This window comes from Cherax quadricarinatus, chromosome 14 (genome assembly GCF_038502225.1).
Source record: "Cherax quadricarinatus isolate ZL_2023a chromosome 14, ASM3850222v1, whole genome shotgun sequence".
Taxonomy (NCBI): Eukaryota; Metazoa; Arthropoda; class Malacostraca; order Decapoda; family Parastacidae; genus Cherax; species Cherax quadricarinatus.
The window spans coordinates 39,746,191-39,753,872 of NC_091305.1; the positions used below are offsets into that span (position 1 = coordinate 39,746,191).

A 7,682-nucleotide genomic window follows, 5' to 3' on the forward strand; every position below is an offset into this window, starting at 1 on the left:
CATCCAAAAATTACAAAGTTGTCTAGATTCTTTGGCAGTGGTAATTTTCAAGCTTAAATCAGTTAGGTAAAAGTAGGAGAGTCAAGTAGCCAGCTGCAGTATTAAATGTTCATGCAGCCAGCTCCAGTATTAAGTGTCCATGTAGCCAGCTGCCTAGGTAGTAGGTTGGTAGACAGCAACCGCCCAGGGAGGTACTACCACTAAAACGGAAGCCTGCAATTGTTTTACGTGATGGTAGGATTGCTGGTGTCTTTTTATTCTGTCTCATACACATGCAAGATTTCAGGTATGTCTTGCTACTTCTACTTACACTTAGGTCACACTACACATACATGTACAAACATATATATACACATCCCTCTGGGTTTTCTTCTCTTTCTAGTTCTTGTTCTTGTTTATTTCCTATTACATCCATGGGGAAATGGAACAGAATTTTCTTCCTCCGTAAGCCATGCGTGTTGTAAGAGGCGACTAAAATGCCGGGAGCAAGGGCCTAGTAACCTCTTCTCCTGTATATATTACTAAATGTAAAAGGAGAAACTTTTGTTTATCCTTTTGGGCCACCCCGCCTCTGTGGGATACGGCTGGTGTGTTGAAAGAAAGTAGCCAGCCGCATTATCAAGTGTTCATGTAGCCAGCTGCAGTATTAATCCTTTTAGGGTCGGTCCAATAGAACTACGGTTTTGAAGCCCGGGTCAGTCCCGTAGTTTTACGTCACGAGCTCAACTCAGTAAATTTAATCCTAGATATGAGTATATGGGTGTGAGGCATGGGTGATGAATGTTGCAGCGAGGAGAAGGCTGGAGGCAGTGGAGATGTCATGTCTGAGGGCAATGTGTGGTGTGAATATAATGCAGAGAATTCGTAGTTTGGAAGTTAGGAGGAGGTGCGGGATTACCAAAACTGTTGTCCAGAGGGCTGAGGAAGGGTTGTTGAGGTGGTTCGGACATGTAGAGAGAATGGAGCAAAACAGAATGACTTCAAGAGTGTATCAGTTGGTAGTGGAAGGAAGGCGGGGTAGGGGTCGGCCTAGGAAAGGTTGGAGAGAGGGAGTAAAGGAGGTTTTGTGTGCGAGGAGCTTGGACTTCCAGCAGGCATGCGTGAGCGTGTTTGATAGGAGTGAATGGAGACAAATGGTTTTTAATACTTGACGTGCTGTTGGAGTGTGAGCAAAGTAACATTTATGAAGGGGTTCAGGGAAACCAGCAGGCCGGACTTGAGTCCTGGAGATGGGAAGTACAGTGCCTGCACTCTGAAGGAGGGGTGTTAATGTTGCAGTTTAAAAACTGTAGTGTAAAGCACCCTTCTGGCAAGACAGTGATGGAGTGAATGATGGTGAAAGTTTTTCTTTTTCGGGCCACCCTGCCTTGGTGGGAATCGGCCAGTGTGATAATAATAAAAAAAAATGAGTAGGTAGTAGGTTGGTAGACAGCAACCACCCAGGGAGGTACCACCGTCCTGCCAAGTGAGTGTAAAACGAAAGCCTGTGATTGTTTTACATGATGGTAGGATTACTGATGTCTTTTGTCTGTCTCATAAATATGCAAGATTACAGGTATGTCTTGCTACTTCTACTTACACTTAGGTCACACTACACATACATGTACACATTTATTTATACACACTCATCTGAGTTTTCTTTGATTTTATCTTAATAGTTCTTGGTCTTATTACTTTTCCTTTTATATCCATGGGGAAGTGGAATAAGAATCTTTCCTCCGTAAGCCATGCGTGTTGTAAAAGTCAACTAAAATGCTGGGAACAATGGGCTAGTAACCCCTTTTCCTGTAAAGATTACTAAAAAGAATAAGAAGAAGAAAATTGTCAAAGTGGGAAGTCTGAATGTGCGTGGATGTTGTGCAAACGATAAGAAAGAGATGATTGTGGATGTTATGAATGAGAAGAAGCTGGATGTCCTGGCTTTAAGTGAAACAACAAAGCTGAAGGGAGTGGGAGAGTTTTAATGGAGAGGAATAAATGGGATTAGGTCAGGGGTTTCAAATAGAGTTAGAGCTAAAGAAGGAGTAGCAATAATGTTGAAGGATAAGCTATGGTAGGAAAAGAGGGACTATAAATGTATTAATTCAAGGATTATGTGGAGTAAAATAAAGACTGGATGTGAAAAATGGGTTATAATAAGCGTGTATGCACCTGGAGAAGAGAGAAGTGTAGAGGAGAGAGATTTTGGGAAATGTTGAGTGAATGCGTGGGGAGTTTTGAATCAAGTGTGAGTAATGGTGGTTGGGGATTTCAATGCTAAAGTGGGTAAAAATGTTATGGAGGGAGTAGTAGGTAAATTTGGGGTGCCAGGGGTAAATGTAAATGGGGAGCCTTTAATTGAGCTATGTGTAGAAAGAGATTTGGTAATAAGTAATACATATTTTATGAAAAAGAGGATAAATAAATATACAAGGTATGATGTAGCACGTAATGAAAGTAGTTTATTAGATTATGTATTGGTGGATAAAAGGTTGATGGATAGGCTCCAGGATGTACATGTTTATAGAGGGGCAACTGATACATCGGATCATTATTTAGTTGTAGCTACAGTTAGAGTAAGAGGTAGATGGGAAAAGAGGAAGGTGGCAACAACAAGTAAGAGGGAGGTGAAAGTGTATAAACTAAGGGAGGAGGAAGTTCGGGTGAGATATAAGCGACTATTGGCAGAAAGGTGGGCTAGTGCAAAGATGAATAGTGAGGGGGTTGAAGAGGGTTGGAATAGTTTTAAAAATGCAGTATTAGAATGTGGGGCAGAAGTTTGTGGTTATAGGAGGGTGGGAGCAGAAGGAAAGAGGAGTGATTGGTGGAATGATGAAGTACAGGGTGTGATGAAAGAGAAAAAGGTAGCTCATGAGAGGTTTTTACAAAGTAGAAGTGTAATAAGAAGAGTAGAGTATATGGAGAGTAAAACAAAGGTAAAGAGAGTGGTGAGAGAGTGCAAAAGGAGAGCAGATGATAGAGTGGGAGAGGCACTGTCAAGAAATTTTAATGAAAATAAGAAAAATTTTGGAGTGAGTTAAACAAGTTAAGAAAGCCTAGGGAAAGTATGGATTTGTCAGTTAAAAACAGAGTAGGGGAGTTAGTAGATGGGGAGATGGAGGTATTAGGTAGATGGCGAGAATATTTTGAGGAACTTTTAAATGTTAAGGAAGAAAGAGAGGCAGTAATTTCATGCACTGGTCAGGGAGGTATACCATCTTTTAGGAGTGAAGAAGAGCAGAATGTAAGTGTGGGGGAGGTACGTGAGGCATTACGTAGAATGAAAGGGGGTAAAGCAGCTGGAACTGATGAGATCATGACAGAAATGTTACAAGCAGGGGGATATATAGTGTTGGAGTGGTTGGTATTTTTGTTTAATAAATGTATGAAAGAGGGGAAGGTACCTAGGGATTGGCGGAGAGCATGTATAGTCCCTTTATATAAAGGGAAAGGGGACAAAAGAGACTATAATTTTTACAGAGGAATAAGTTTACTGAGTATACCAGGAAAAGTGTACGGTAGGGTTATAATTGAAAGAATTAGAGGTAAGACAGAATGTAGGATTGCGGATGAGCAAGGAGGTTTCAGAGTGGGTAGGGGATGTGTAGATCAAGTGTTTACATTTAAGCATATATATGAACAGTATTTAGATAAAGGTAGGGAAGTTTTTATTGCATTTATGGATTTAGAAAAGGCATATGATAGAGTGGATAGAGGAGCAATGTGGCAGATGTTGCAAATATATGGAATTGGTGGTAAGTTATTAAATGCTGCAAAGAGTTTTTATGAGGATAGTGAGGCTCAGGTTAGGGTGTGTAGAAGAGAGGGAGACAACTTCCCAGTAAAAGTAGGTCTTAGACAGGGATGTGTAATGTCACCATGATTGTTTAATATATTTATAGATGGGGTTGTAAAGAAAGTAAATGCTAGGGTGTTCGGGAGAGGGGTGGGATTAAATTTTGGGGAATCAAATTCAAAATGGGAATTGACACAGTTACTTTTTGCTGATGATACTGTGCTTATGGGAGATTCTAAAGAAAAATTGCAAAGGTTAGTGGATGAGTTTGGGAATGTGTGTAAATGTAGAAAGTTGAAAGTGAACATAGAAAAGAGTAAGGTGATGAGGGTATCAAATGATTTAGATAAAGAAAAATTGGATATCAAATTGGGGAGGAGGAGTATGGAAGAAGTGAATGTTTTCAGATACTTGGGAGTTGACGTGTCGGCGGATGGATTTATGAAGGATGAGGTTAATCATAGAATTGATGAGGGAAAAAAAGGCGAGTGGTGCGTTGAGGTATATGTGGAGTCAAAAAACGTTATTTATGGAGGCAAAGAAGGGAATGTATGAAAGTATAGTAGTACCAACACTCTTATATGGGTGTGAAGCTTGGGTGGTAAATGCAGCAGCGAGGAGGCGGTTGGAGGCAGTGGAGATGTCCTGTTTAACCCTTTGACTGTCGCAACCCCCAATCCTGAGGTGTCTCCTGGTGTCGCAAAATTTAAAAAAAAAAAAAAAATTATTTTTTCTTATGAAATGATAGAGAATCTTTTCCCGATTGTAATGACACCAAAAAACGAAATTTGATGGAAAACTGACGGAATTATGCTCTCGCGAAGTTAGCGACCTCGGCGCTGTTTACAAATCGGCGATTTCGCCCACTTTGAGCCCTATTTTCGGCTAATTCCATTGTTCCAGTCGCCCAAGCTCATAGTTACTTCTTTAGAACTTCATTTTTTTATCGATTGAGTACAAGAAACTGCCCATTTACTGATTTCAACTACCTAATAATGTGGTCAGAAATTTGCAATTTGGCCAATTTCACGAAAACTAAAAAATATGACAATTTCAAAATAAGGTCCAGAATGAACAATGCAGACATTCCAGGCTCTAAAATAACGTTTTCTTTGTTCATCAGTCACGTCTCCAGGCCCCTCTGATATTACTCTTGCTTTCTATTTTGAATTTTTATTCAAACAAAAAATATTAGACTTACTATTATGCAGACCACACATTGCAATGTGTGGTGTGAATATAATGCAGAGAATTCGTAGTTTGGAAGTTAGGAGGAGGTGCGGGATTACCAAAACTGTTGTCCAGAGGGCTGAGGAAGGGTTGTTGAGGTGGTTCGGACATGTAGAGAGAATGGAGCGAAACAGAATGACTTCAAGAGTGTATCAGTCTGTAGTGGAAGGAAGGCGGGGTAGTAGGCCTAGGAAGGGTTGGAGGGAGGGGGTAAAGGAGGTTTTTGTGTGCGAGGGGCTTGGACTTCCAGCAGGCATGCGTGGCGTGTTTGATAGGAGTGAATGGAGACAAATGGTTTTTAATACTTGACGTGCTGTTGGAGTGTGAGCAAAGTAACATTTATGAAGGGATTCAGGGAAACCGGCAGGCCGGACTTGAGTCCTGGAGATGGGAAGTACAGTGCCTGCACTCTGAAGGATGGGTGTTAATGTTGCAGTTTAAAAACTGTAGTGTAAAGCACCCTTCTGGCAAGACAGTGATGGAGTGAATGATGGTGAAAGTTTTTCTTTTTCGGGCCACCCTGCCTTGGTGGGAATCGGCCGGTGTGATAATAATAAAAAAATATTATGCAGACTACTGCAATGCTGTAATAACTGTATAAATAACATCAACCCATTCATGACTGCATATTAGAATGGCTAGTTGGACATTTATTGGACAATGGCATCATTTGTTTACTTTTGAACATTGGCAAAAATCAAACATTTCCCCTACTTTGAGCTCCATTTCTAGGTTCTTTTTATAGTAAAATCAATCAAAAACACCTCTATTTCTGTAATATGTTTTCCATTCTATCAAATGAGACCAAGAAAACGAGAATACAACCATAAATACTATACGAAAATAGACCACAAAGTCGGCATTTTAATTAAAAAAAAAAAAGCAGTCGGAGTTTTTTTTTTTTCTCATTATGCACTACGTGCTCAGGATTTTTTATATGGTGCACACTGACCACACAGACCCATTCTCTCACATGTGGGCCTACCAGCTTTCTCCTGCTTGATTTGAAGCCGCTAGAATTTATGAGTATATATCGTCAAACACAGCACCTCGTAAAGCGTGTATATACGACGCGACAAGTCAAAGGGAAAGGGTTAAAGGGCAATGTGTGGTGTAAATATTATGCAGAAAATTCGGAGTGTGGAAATTAGGAAAAGGTGTGGAGTTAATAAAAGTATTAGTCAGAGGGCAGAAGAGGGGTTGTTGAGGTGGTTTGGTCATTTAGAGAGAATGGATCAAAGTAGAATGACGTGGAAAGCATATAAATCTATAGGGAAGGAAAGGCGGGTAGGGGGTCATCCTCGAAAGGGTTGGAGAGAGGGGGTAAAGGAGGTTTTGTGGGCAAGGGGCTTGGACTTCCAGCAAGCAAGTGCAGCGTGTTAGATAGGAGTGAATGGAGACGAATGGCACTTGGGGCCTGACGATCTGTTGGAGTGTGAGCAGGGTAATATTTAGTGAAGGGATTCAGGGAAACCGGTTATTTTCATATAGTCGGACTTGAGTCCTGGAAATGGGAAGTACAATGCCTGCACTTTAAAGGAGGGGTTTGGGATACTGGCAGTTTGGAGGGATATGTTGTGTATCTTTATATGTGTATGCTTCTAAACTGTGTATTCTGAGCACCTCTGCAAAAACAGTGATAATATGCGAGTGTGGTGAAAGTGTTGAATGATGATGAAAGTATTTTCTTTTTGGGGATTTTCTTTCTTTTTAGGGTCACCCTGCCTCGGTGGGAGAGCGGCCGACTTGTTGAAAAAAAAAAAAAAAAATATATATATGAGAGAATAGGTCTATAGTATGTGTGCACCATTTTTATTATTATTAACACATCAGCTGTTTCCCACCAAGGTAGGGTGGCCGAAAAATAAAAACTTTCATCATCATTAAGCTCCATCACTCTTGCCACAGGTGCACTACAGTTATAAAACTGCAACATTATTACCCCTCCCTTCAGTGCACCATATAAAAAAAAAATCCTGCAGCAAGCAGTGCACAATGGGAAAAATCCTACAACTGTATTTTGGTTTTAAACAGTGACTTTACATGTCACGTATCTTTGTATGGTTTTTATTGTTTGCATTCTTGGTTTCTTGGTCTCATATGATAGAATGGAAGACATGTTACAGAAATAGAGATGATTTTCATTGGTGTAAATATTATGCAGACAATAAAAGAAAGATGAGGTGAATCATAGAATTGGTGAGGGGAAAAGGGTGAGTGGTGCACTTATGAGTCTGTGGAGACAAAGAACTTTGTCCTTGGAGGCAAAGAGGGGAATGTATGAGATAGTTTTAGTTTAACGCTCTTATATGGGTGTGAAGCATGGGTGATGAATGTTGCAGCGAGGAGAAGGCTGGAGGCAGGGGAGATGTCAAGTCTGAGGGCAATGTGTGGTGTGAATATAATGCAGAGAATTCATAGTTTGGAAGTTAGGAGGAGGTGCGGGATTACCAAAACTGTTGTCCAGAGGGCTGAGGAAGGGTTGTTGAGGTGGTTCGGACATGCAGAGAGAATGGAGCTGAAAACAGAATGACTTCAAGAGAGTATCAGTCTGTAGTGGAAGGAAGGCGGGGGTAGGGGAATCGGCCTAGGAAAGGTTGGAGGGAGGGGGTAAAGGAGGTTTTGTGTTGGAGGGCTTGGACTTCCAGTGGGCATGCGTGAGCATGTTTGATAGGAG

General features: G+C 40.9%; 2 protein-coding genes across 4 annotated transcripts in view; one reads left to right on the forward strand and one right to left on the reverse strand.

The window, feature by feature from the left end:
• LOC128703856 (oxysterol-binding protein-related protein 1) overlaps positions 1 to 7,682 on the forward strand; it is a 648,989-nt gene that overhangs the window by 379,949 nt on the left and 261,358 nt on the right. The gene's annotated exons all lie outside the window — the stretch shown is intronic.
• The window catches only part of LOC138852710 (asparagine--tRNA ligase, cytoplasmic-like), a 43,172-nt gene that overhangs the window by 23,046 nt on the left and 12,444 nt on the right, over positions 1 to 7,682 (reverse strand). The gene's annotated exons all lie outside the window — the stretch shown is intronic.